Here is an 8,870-nt window from a genome sequence, read left to right on the forward strand (position 1 = left end):
GAGGTATAAGGGCAATCATGTGTCACCCAAAAAAATGTACTTAGACTTAGTTTTTGTTTCATGTGTTTTCATTTTTGGATACCCATTTGGGTCAAATAAAGGTTCCAACTCTCATAGTTCCACTATCAGTGTTCTAGGATAGAGTATTCGAACACCTTGGGATACATATCAATGTCAAAAAAATAGGAGTATGTAATTGGGCCATCATTTTGGTAAACTAGAAGGTGTAAATTGGCCAAATAAATTTAATTGTAATTTAGAGCATTCCAAAAAAAGAATCAGGTCAAAAGGCCCCACGGTTTGAAAGTTATTGCAGTTTTTCGAGTTTTGGAGACCTCCTAAGAATGCTTCAAAGTTGGGTTAGGGGAATTAAATGACCTTGAAAAAGGAAAAAAATGGGGGATGAGTGAAGCTGGTCCATAGGGCTATAGAGCACTTTGAGAGCTTTCCAAAAATGTAAACGGTTTGTCAATCGAAGCTACGGTTCAAAAGTTATGCCTCTCAAAAGTTTAGTTACCATTTCTGGATTCTTCTAGATTTGCGTCGACTTCTAACGCAGCTTTTGGAGCCTTCTATTTGGTCGATGGATGCCTACTAGCACTCTTGAGAATGTATTCCTAGTCCTTAACCCTTTGGGGTCTATTTAAGGAGATTTCTGGCATTATCAAAGGCAGTTTGGAGTGGAGTTTGAGAGGAGGTACTGAAAGGAGAAATTATCTCTAGATTTATGCTATTGTAAGCCCTTAGGGCATGTTTTGAAGTTTATTTTATCTCTAGTGTATGCACTAGCTTATTTTCTTAGTTAATACAATTACCCACTTTTCTATTGTGTCCATTCTGTGCTTGAGTTGTGTCCCCATCAAGTGGTATCAGAGCTGGTTTTCCTTAGTGTGTACATAAGAGTGTCGACTATGAGGCAGTTTGCACCAAGACTAGGTGGTTGTGGGTTTGAGTTAGAAGATGCCTCCACAAAGAGAGTGTGGTGGAAGGGCCAGAGCTATTAATCCTGAGGAGGTTAGAGCCCTCCAAAGGCAGGTACAAGCATTGCAGGAGGAGCTTCGTAGAGTAACAAATGTGGCTACAAGTGATGAAAGTGAGGATGACAATGAAGAAGATGAAATGGGACCAGAAGGAGAATTTGATAGGGAAGTTCTAAATCAGGCAGAGGAAAGGCTTTTTAGGGCCATTACTAAGTTTGAAAAAAGAATTTAAGTGGGTGTATTTTCAGGAAATCTAAAACCAGATGAGTTGATCGATTGGATCAATGAAATGGAAGAATACTTTGAGTATGAGGATATCAGGGACCCAGATAGGGTTAAGTTTGCAAGGGCCAAACTGAAAGGCCATGCCAAAATCTGGTGGCAAGAGGTTCAATTGGAAAGAAACAGAAGAGGAAAGGAGAAGATCACAAGATGGGATCGCATGGTGGACAAATTGAAGAAGCAGTTCATTCTTGTGGACTACAAGCTTGATTTGTTTAAGAAGATGCATGGGTTAAAGCAAGTAGGAAGATCAGTCCAAGAATATATAGAGGAGTTTTACCAACTCTTGATTAGAGTAGGGCATGTAGAAGCAAATAAGGAGAAGGTTGCTTATTGTATCAGTGGGTTACGACCTAGCATCCAGGAGGAATTAAGTCTGGTAAGAATGACCAGTATTGAAAAGGCATACCAGTTTGCCCTATGAGTCAAAGAGAAGCTGAATAAAAGGTCTAAAGGGAGACAAAGAGGGCATGGTCAAGGAGGAAGGGGAAGCAGTAGGTCATCTGGAGGCCAAAATGAAACCTAAAAGAAAAATGAAGATGTGGGTACTAGCAAGAACCAAAGGAATGAGAGTTTCAACCACTCCCATGATCAAGAATTTGGAAATTAGAGAGGAAGAGGTAGAGGACATGGAAAAACAAGAGGAGGCTTCTGTGGTACCTATTTTCATTGCAATGAAGAAGGTCATCATGCCTTTGAATGCCCTTAACAACAAGGAAGGACAGATAGGAGAGCTGAGGGTCAAGCTAGGGTTGCTCATGTGGATGAGGATGCACAATCATCACATTCAGAGGATGCAGAAAGAGGAGAGACCTTGGTAAATGAAAGAGTCCTACTAAGTCATGAGATTGAACTTAGACAAAGGAGGAATTTTTTCTGTACCAGATGCAAGTGTGAGGATAAATGTTGTGATGTGATCATTGATGGTGGTAGCACAGATAACTTGGTATCATAGGAGATGGTCTCTAAGCTAAAGCTCAAGAGGGAGAGACATCCTCAGCCCTACTGGATTGCTTGCGTGAAAGATGATCATAAGGTCCTGGTAAATGAACAATGTTTAGTAAAATTCAAAATTGGGAGTTGCCATGATGAAGTTCTCTGTGATGTTATTCCGATGGATGTTTGCCATCTATTGTTGGGTAGACCATGGCAGTTTGATAGACATGCAGTACATGATGGACATGCAAACACATACTCTCTGACAAAGGATGGAGTTCACCACAAATTGAAGCCCATGAAAAAGGAAGGTGAAAATGTATGTAGCAGTGCTAGGATTTGTCTGGTTGATGGAAGAAAGTTTTTAGATGGCATGAAACACCAACGTATATGCTATGCTTTGATTCCTAGCAAAGATAAAGAAGGTAGTAGTGAAATACCACTTGAAGTTTTAGATTTACTAGGTGAGTTTGGAGATATTATCTCTAATAATGTTCCAAAAGGATTGCCACTAGTAAGCCAAATTAGTCATTAGATAGATCTGATTCCAGGAGCTAGTTTTCCTAACAAGGCTACTCACAGGATGACTCCTACTAAAATAGAGGAGCCAAATAGACAAGTTCATGAGCTATTGAGGAAGGGCTTGATTCGGGAGAGCCTAAGTCCATGTGCAGTACCTACAGTACTTGCACCAAAGAAGGATGGAGAGTGGAGGATGTGTACAGACTCTCGAGCTATAAATAGGATAACTATCAAGTACCGGTTTCCTTTGCCAAGAATGGATGATCTTATGGAATGCTTGAGTGGAGCTCAGTACTTAACAAAGATAGATCTCAAGAATGGTTATCACCAAATATAGATTTGAGAAGGAGATGAGTGGAAACTAGCCTTCAAGGCTAAGGATGGTCTTTATGAGTGGTTAGTCATGCCCTTTGGATTGACGAACGCCCCAAGCACCTTGATGTGACTCATGAATGAGGTACTTAAGAAGTTCTTGGGAAAATTTGTTATTGTCTATTTGGATGATATTTTAATTTTCAGCAAGACTTTGGAAGAACATTTATTGCATATTTGTAGTGTCCTTGAAAGGCTAAGGGAAAAAAAACTATTAATTAATTTGAAGAAGTGTATCTTTGCAAAAAGGGAGTTAGTCTATTTGGGGTTTGTTATATCACTTGAAGGTCTCAAAATGGATCCAGAGAAGGTAAAAGCCATCTTGGAATGGCCTACTCCAAGGTCTACTACTAAGGTAAGGTCATTTCATGGTCTGGTTAGCTTTTACAGGAAGTTCATAAAGAATTTCAGCGGCATATGTGCACCCCTAACTGACACAATAAGAGGGGATATGAGAAGTTTTGAATTACTGAAGAAGAAGGTGACAGAACAACCTGTGTTGGCACTTCCAAATTTTACAAAGGTGTTCTAGGTAGATTGTGATGCTAGTGGCAGTGCTATTGGAGCTGTATTAATCCAAGAAGGTAAGCCTATTGCATATTTTAGTGAAAAATTGAATGATGCAAAAAAGAAGTATTCTGTTTATGATCAAGAGTTCTATGCAATAGTTTAAGCCTTAAAGAAATGGAGGCATTATTTATTGCCAAAGGAATTTTTTTTGTATACTGATCACCAGGCATTACAGTACCTAAATAGCCAAGGTAAATTGAATCAGAGGCATATGAAGTGGGTAGAGTTCTTGCAGAGCTATACATTTGTGTTGAAGCATAGAAGTGGAAAATCTAACAGGGTTGCAGATGCACTAAGTAGGAGATAGTTGTTGCTTACAGTAATGTAGGTTGAAGTAATTAGGTTTGATGAACTCAAGAATCTATACCTTGAGGATCCTAATTTTTTTGAAGCATGGAAAGCTTGTAAAGAGCCTATTGTTGTAGATAGAACTAAGTGGTTAGACTATCTGATTTAGGATGGTATGTTATTCAAGGGTAGTCAATTATGCATTCCAAGGAGTTCCATGAGGGAAAATTTGATTAAAGAGAAATACAGTGGAGGGATGGCAGGACATTTTGGTTGAGATAAGACCATTGCCATTCTTAGAGAACATTATTTTTGGCCTCAAATTTCACAAGATGTGATGAAGTTTGTACAGAGTTGCCAGGTTTGTCAAGTTGCCAAGGGATTTAGCCATAATACTGGACTATATCAGATGTTGCCTATTCCATCAAAGCCATGGGAGGACATAAGTATGGATTTTGTTCTTGGATTGCCAATAACACAAAGGGGTAATGACTAGTATTTGTGGTGGTTGATAGGTTCTCCAAAATGGCACATTTCATTCCATGCCACAAAACTCATGATGCTGTCCATATTGTAGACTTGTTTTTTAGAGAGGTGGTGAGACTACATGGTCTTCCAAGGAGTATAGTTTCTGATAGAGATACTAAATTTGTGGGGTATTTTTGGAGGACATTGTAGAAAAAGTTGAGAACAGACTTGAAATTCAGTTCCACACATCACCTACAGACTGACAGCCAAACAGAAGTCTAGGCAATTTGCTGAGATGTTTAGTTGGGGATAAGCCCAAGGGATGGGATTTGATTCTACCATAGGTAGAGTTTTCTATTAATAACTCTGTAAATAGGAGTACTGGAAAATCACCATTCCAAATTGTATATGGAAGTAGCCCAATGACTACATCAAAATTGAAGAAGATAGAGCAAGGGGAGAGGACAAGTGCTAAAGCTAAAGAATTTGCTGAACATATCAAGTGTCTACATGAGGAGATTCAAGCACACATTACCAAGATGAATCAAGAGTAAAAAACTAGGGCTGATCAAAGGAGAAGACATAAGGAATTCCAAGTAGGGGATCTAGTCATGGTACACTTACAAAAAGAAAGATTTCTAGCCGGTACTTACAACAAGCTAAAAATGAAGAAATTTGGCCCCTGCAAAATTCTGAAGAAACATGACCCAAGAAATGCATATGAGGTGGAGTTGCCAGATGGTATTCACATTTCTCCTATTTTCAACATTGCACACTTAACAGAGTATCATGATGATGGTGCAGATGAGGAGCTGGTGTTAGAGCCATGTCCGATTCTTGCTTCTAAGAAGGAGGAGATAGAAGACATTCTAGATCATCGTATGGGTAGAAGTACCAAAAATAGGTAGTATGAAGAGTATTTAGTCAAGTAGAAAGGATGGCCGATCGAGGACTCAACTTGGATTTCAGCAACTGAGGTTTCCCATTTGGGATTTCCTCTACCATTCATAAAGTGATAGGGTCACTTTTCAATCTACCCTGGGTCTCTGATGCAGGAGCATCTAGAGGTATAAGGGCAATCCCGTGTCACCCAAAAAAATGTACTTAGACTTAGTTTCTATTTCATGTGTTTTCATTTTTGGATACCCATTTGGGTCAAATAAAGGTTCCAACTCTCACAGTTCCACTATCAGTGTTCTAGGATAGAGTATTTGAACACCTTGGGATATGTATAAATGCTGAAAAAATAGGAGTATGTAATTGGGCCATCATTTTGGTAAACTAGAAGGTGTAAATTGGCTAGATGAATATAATTGTAATTTAGAGCTTTCCAAAAAAAGAATTAGGTCAAAAGGCCCCATGATTTGAAAGTTATTTCAATTTTTTGAGTTTTGGAGACCTCCTAAGAATGCTTCAAAGTTGGGTTAGGGGCATTAAATGACCTCAAAAAAGGCCAAAATATGGGGGACAAGTGAAGCTGGTCCATAGGGCTATAGAGCACTTTGAGAGCTTTCCAAAAATGTAAACGGTTCATCAATCAGAGCTACAGTTCAAAAGTTATGCCTCTCAAAAGTTTGGTTACCATTTTTGGATTCTTCTAGATTTGCGTCAACTTCTAACGTAGCTTCTGGAGCCTTCTATTTGGTTGGTGGATGCCTACTATCACTTTCAAGAATGTATTCCTAGTCCTTAACCCTCTGGGGTCTATTTAAGGAGATTTCTAGCATTGTAAAAGGCAGTTTAGAGTGGAGTTTGAGAGGAGGTACTGAAAGAAGAAATTATCTCCAGATTTATGCTATTGTAAGCCCTTAGGGCATGTTTTGAAGTTTATTTTCTCTGTACTATATGTACTAGCTTATTTTCTCAGTTAATACAATTACCCACTTTTCTGTTGTGTCCATTCTATGCTTGGGTTGTGTCCCCATCAAGTTGACTAGATTGTTGACCAGTTATAGGACATCTACCAGAGGCTCGAGGGTTATGATTATGATGTCATGATGATGTCTTTTGATCTCGATCTTTTAAACTCAACCATGGTTATGTGATGGCATGCTGATTGATATTGTCTTCAGTCTTCTTGTGTAAGCTATGATTGATGTAACCTTTTAATGAGTTATCAATCAGTTGTATTTGGATTACTTTTTAGTCACTTTGATGGAATTGTATTGTTTAACTGATCTTGATGATGTCATGTTGTGACATGTTTTGACTCGATGATTTTGGAGTCTTCGATCAGTATTGCTTTGAGATACTTTTTGATTGCTTGTTGAGAACCAATGGATATAGTGATTATCAGTGATACCTTCAGTTGCCAATAGAGAACTGTTGTGGTCATGATTATCTATGGATGATTTCTAGTTGCTCATGGAGATTTGACATTTTTATTGTGGATTATCTTTTGGTATTTTATGATTTTTTATTTCATAAGCCTAGGGTAGGTAATCTACTTGTAGTGTTAGGAAGTGGCTTGCAATAGTGGTCGGGGCCCTAAGTGGCTGCCAAGGTAACTCATTGTAAGTTGTTTTAATAAGTGAAAATATTTATACGAAATGGGGATTAAAATGAACCTAATAAGATAATTGTATGTTCTCACCCATGCCTCGAGTACTAGTATAGACTAGGATGGGAATAGAGAGAATGCTTGGTTGTGACCTTGCATTTCATAGTATGCCTCGTCAGTACAAGAGGATACTAGTGGCAGCATAGGGATCACTAGAGGGTCAGGGTCTATTGAAAGACTACCAGGGTAACTCTAGCTTGATCCGTGCGATGACACTTTCCTGCTTGCATAGTAGGTTTCCTGCATGTCTTTATTGTGCCTCTGGGATTAGATGTCAGTTTGTGATTGGAACCTTTGAGTTAGTATACTTTTAGGATTCCTGGACTTAGAGAGTATTTGTGCTATGTGATTTGTTATCCTATTTGTTACTTGAGATTATCTCCTCAGCGCAATGGGAGTGGACCATTTTGGTTCCACGCGGTTGGGTGGTAGTGCTTTTCCACTCTTACCATTTGAGATATGTCTAAAACACCATGGTTGATGCATTCTATTTTGGCATCTATCTTCATTTTGTTCATGGATTATGATGGTAGACATGTATCCTTATATTGATGATTAGCATGTGATAGATGATGTTGTTTACTTATCTTATGCTTTACTTTACATGATTAGATTTCTTTCTGCATATGATGTAGTATGTTTCAGGAGTGACATTCTTACTATGTTAATACTGATGATCTCTTTGGTGATTGGAATGTTACACACGGAGGGATGGCTAGGGCCCACGATGGTCTCATGATGCTATTTAAGATTGGGAGGAACCATGCACTTAGTTATATTTGTGATTTATGGTTATCTATTATGGTGGATGTTTATATCTTTTATGATTATGTATCATGTATGACATGTGGTTTCATTTACTTTATTGCATTATGGATCAAAATAGGATGATTTACTTTATTTCACATATGTATATTCTTTTAAGCCTTTCATACCTTGTAGCATGTATAGTGGATGATTGAGCTTTTTGAAATCTAGTTTATTAAGGGACATTTGGAACAAAGTATATTGGTTAAAGAATGTTGGACTTATCATTATTATTTTATGTGGATGTAGTATTAGATGGAATCATTAATAGTTAATTAGATGTGATTCAATGTTAAGGGATCCATGAAGACTGTAACCTATTATGTATGTCATGTTTACTTTCACTTGAATTGTTGCTATTGCTTCTGCTATCATGTGTATGATGTAGATGGATTTACTTTCATGTTTAAAAAAAAAATGCCTCCAAACTTTAGGTTAATTTTTTGGATCCCTTGGCGGGGCGTTACACAAAGTTGGACAATAAGGAGACTAATGATTTTGATATGACATTAGTTATAGAGGATACACGTGTTGAGAAACTTGGTAAAGATTTAATTGTATTTACACTATTTACTTATGTGCCTATTTTGAAAACTAAGGCAAATTTTGTAAAGGACTGTCATGCCCAAACAATGAGGGCAAAAACACACAATTTTTTTTTAAAAGAAAGGTTAATAATTAAAGATACTCTAAATACTAATTAAGTTACCAATAAATTAAAACTAATCCATAATTAAAATTACCACTAAAACTTAACACATATATTAACAAATTAAACAAGATAGTAAATAAGCATAAACACTAATATCTAACGATCTCTACCTTTTAACCTTTTTATTAATCTATGATACTTAAACCTAATATGCAAAACATCTTTCAAATCAAGACTAATATTAAGTAATTCAATATAGTTAATTAAAAACACAAAACAACAACGATGCTCGATCTAATTAAATCTATTTCATTTTCTTTTATATTAGTCAAATTGATACTCAAATAACATAAACTATTATAACACCATAAAATGTTATTCTTAATTTACTTAGTTAATAAATCATACATTTAACTATAACTAATAGTCATCA

The sequence above is a fragment of the Cupressus sempervirens genome, chromosome 4, assembly GCF_028749045.1.
Source record: "Cupressus sempervirens isolate cs-2001-9-10 chromosome 4, ASM2874904v1, whole genome shotgun sequence".
NCBI classification, from domain to species: Eukaryota; Viridiplantae; Streptophyta; class Pinopsida; order Cupressales; family Cupressaceae; genus Cupressus; species Cupressus sempervirens.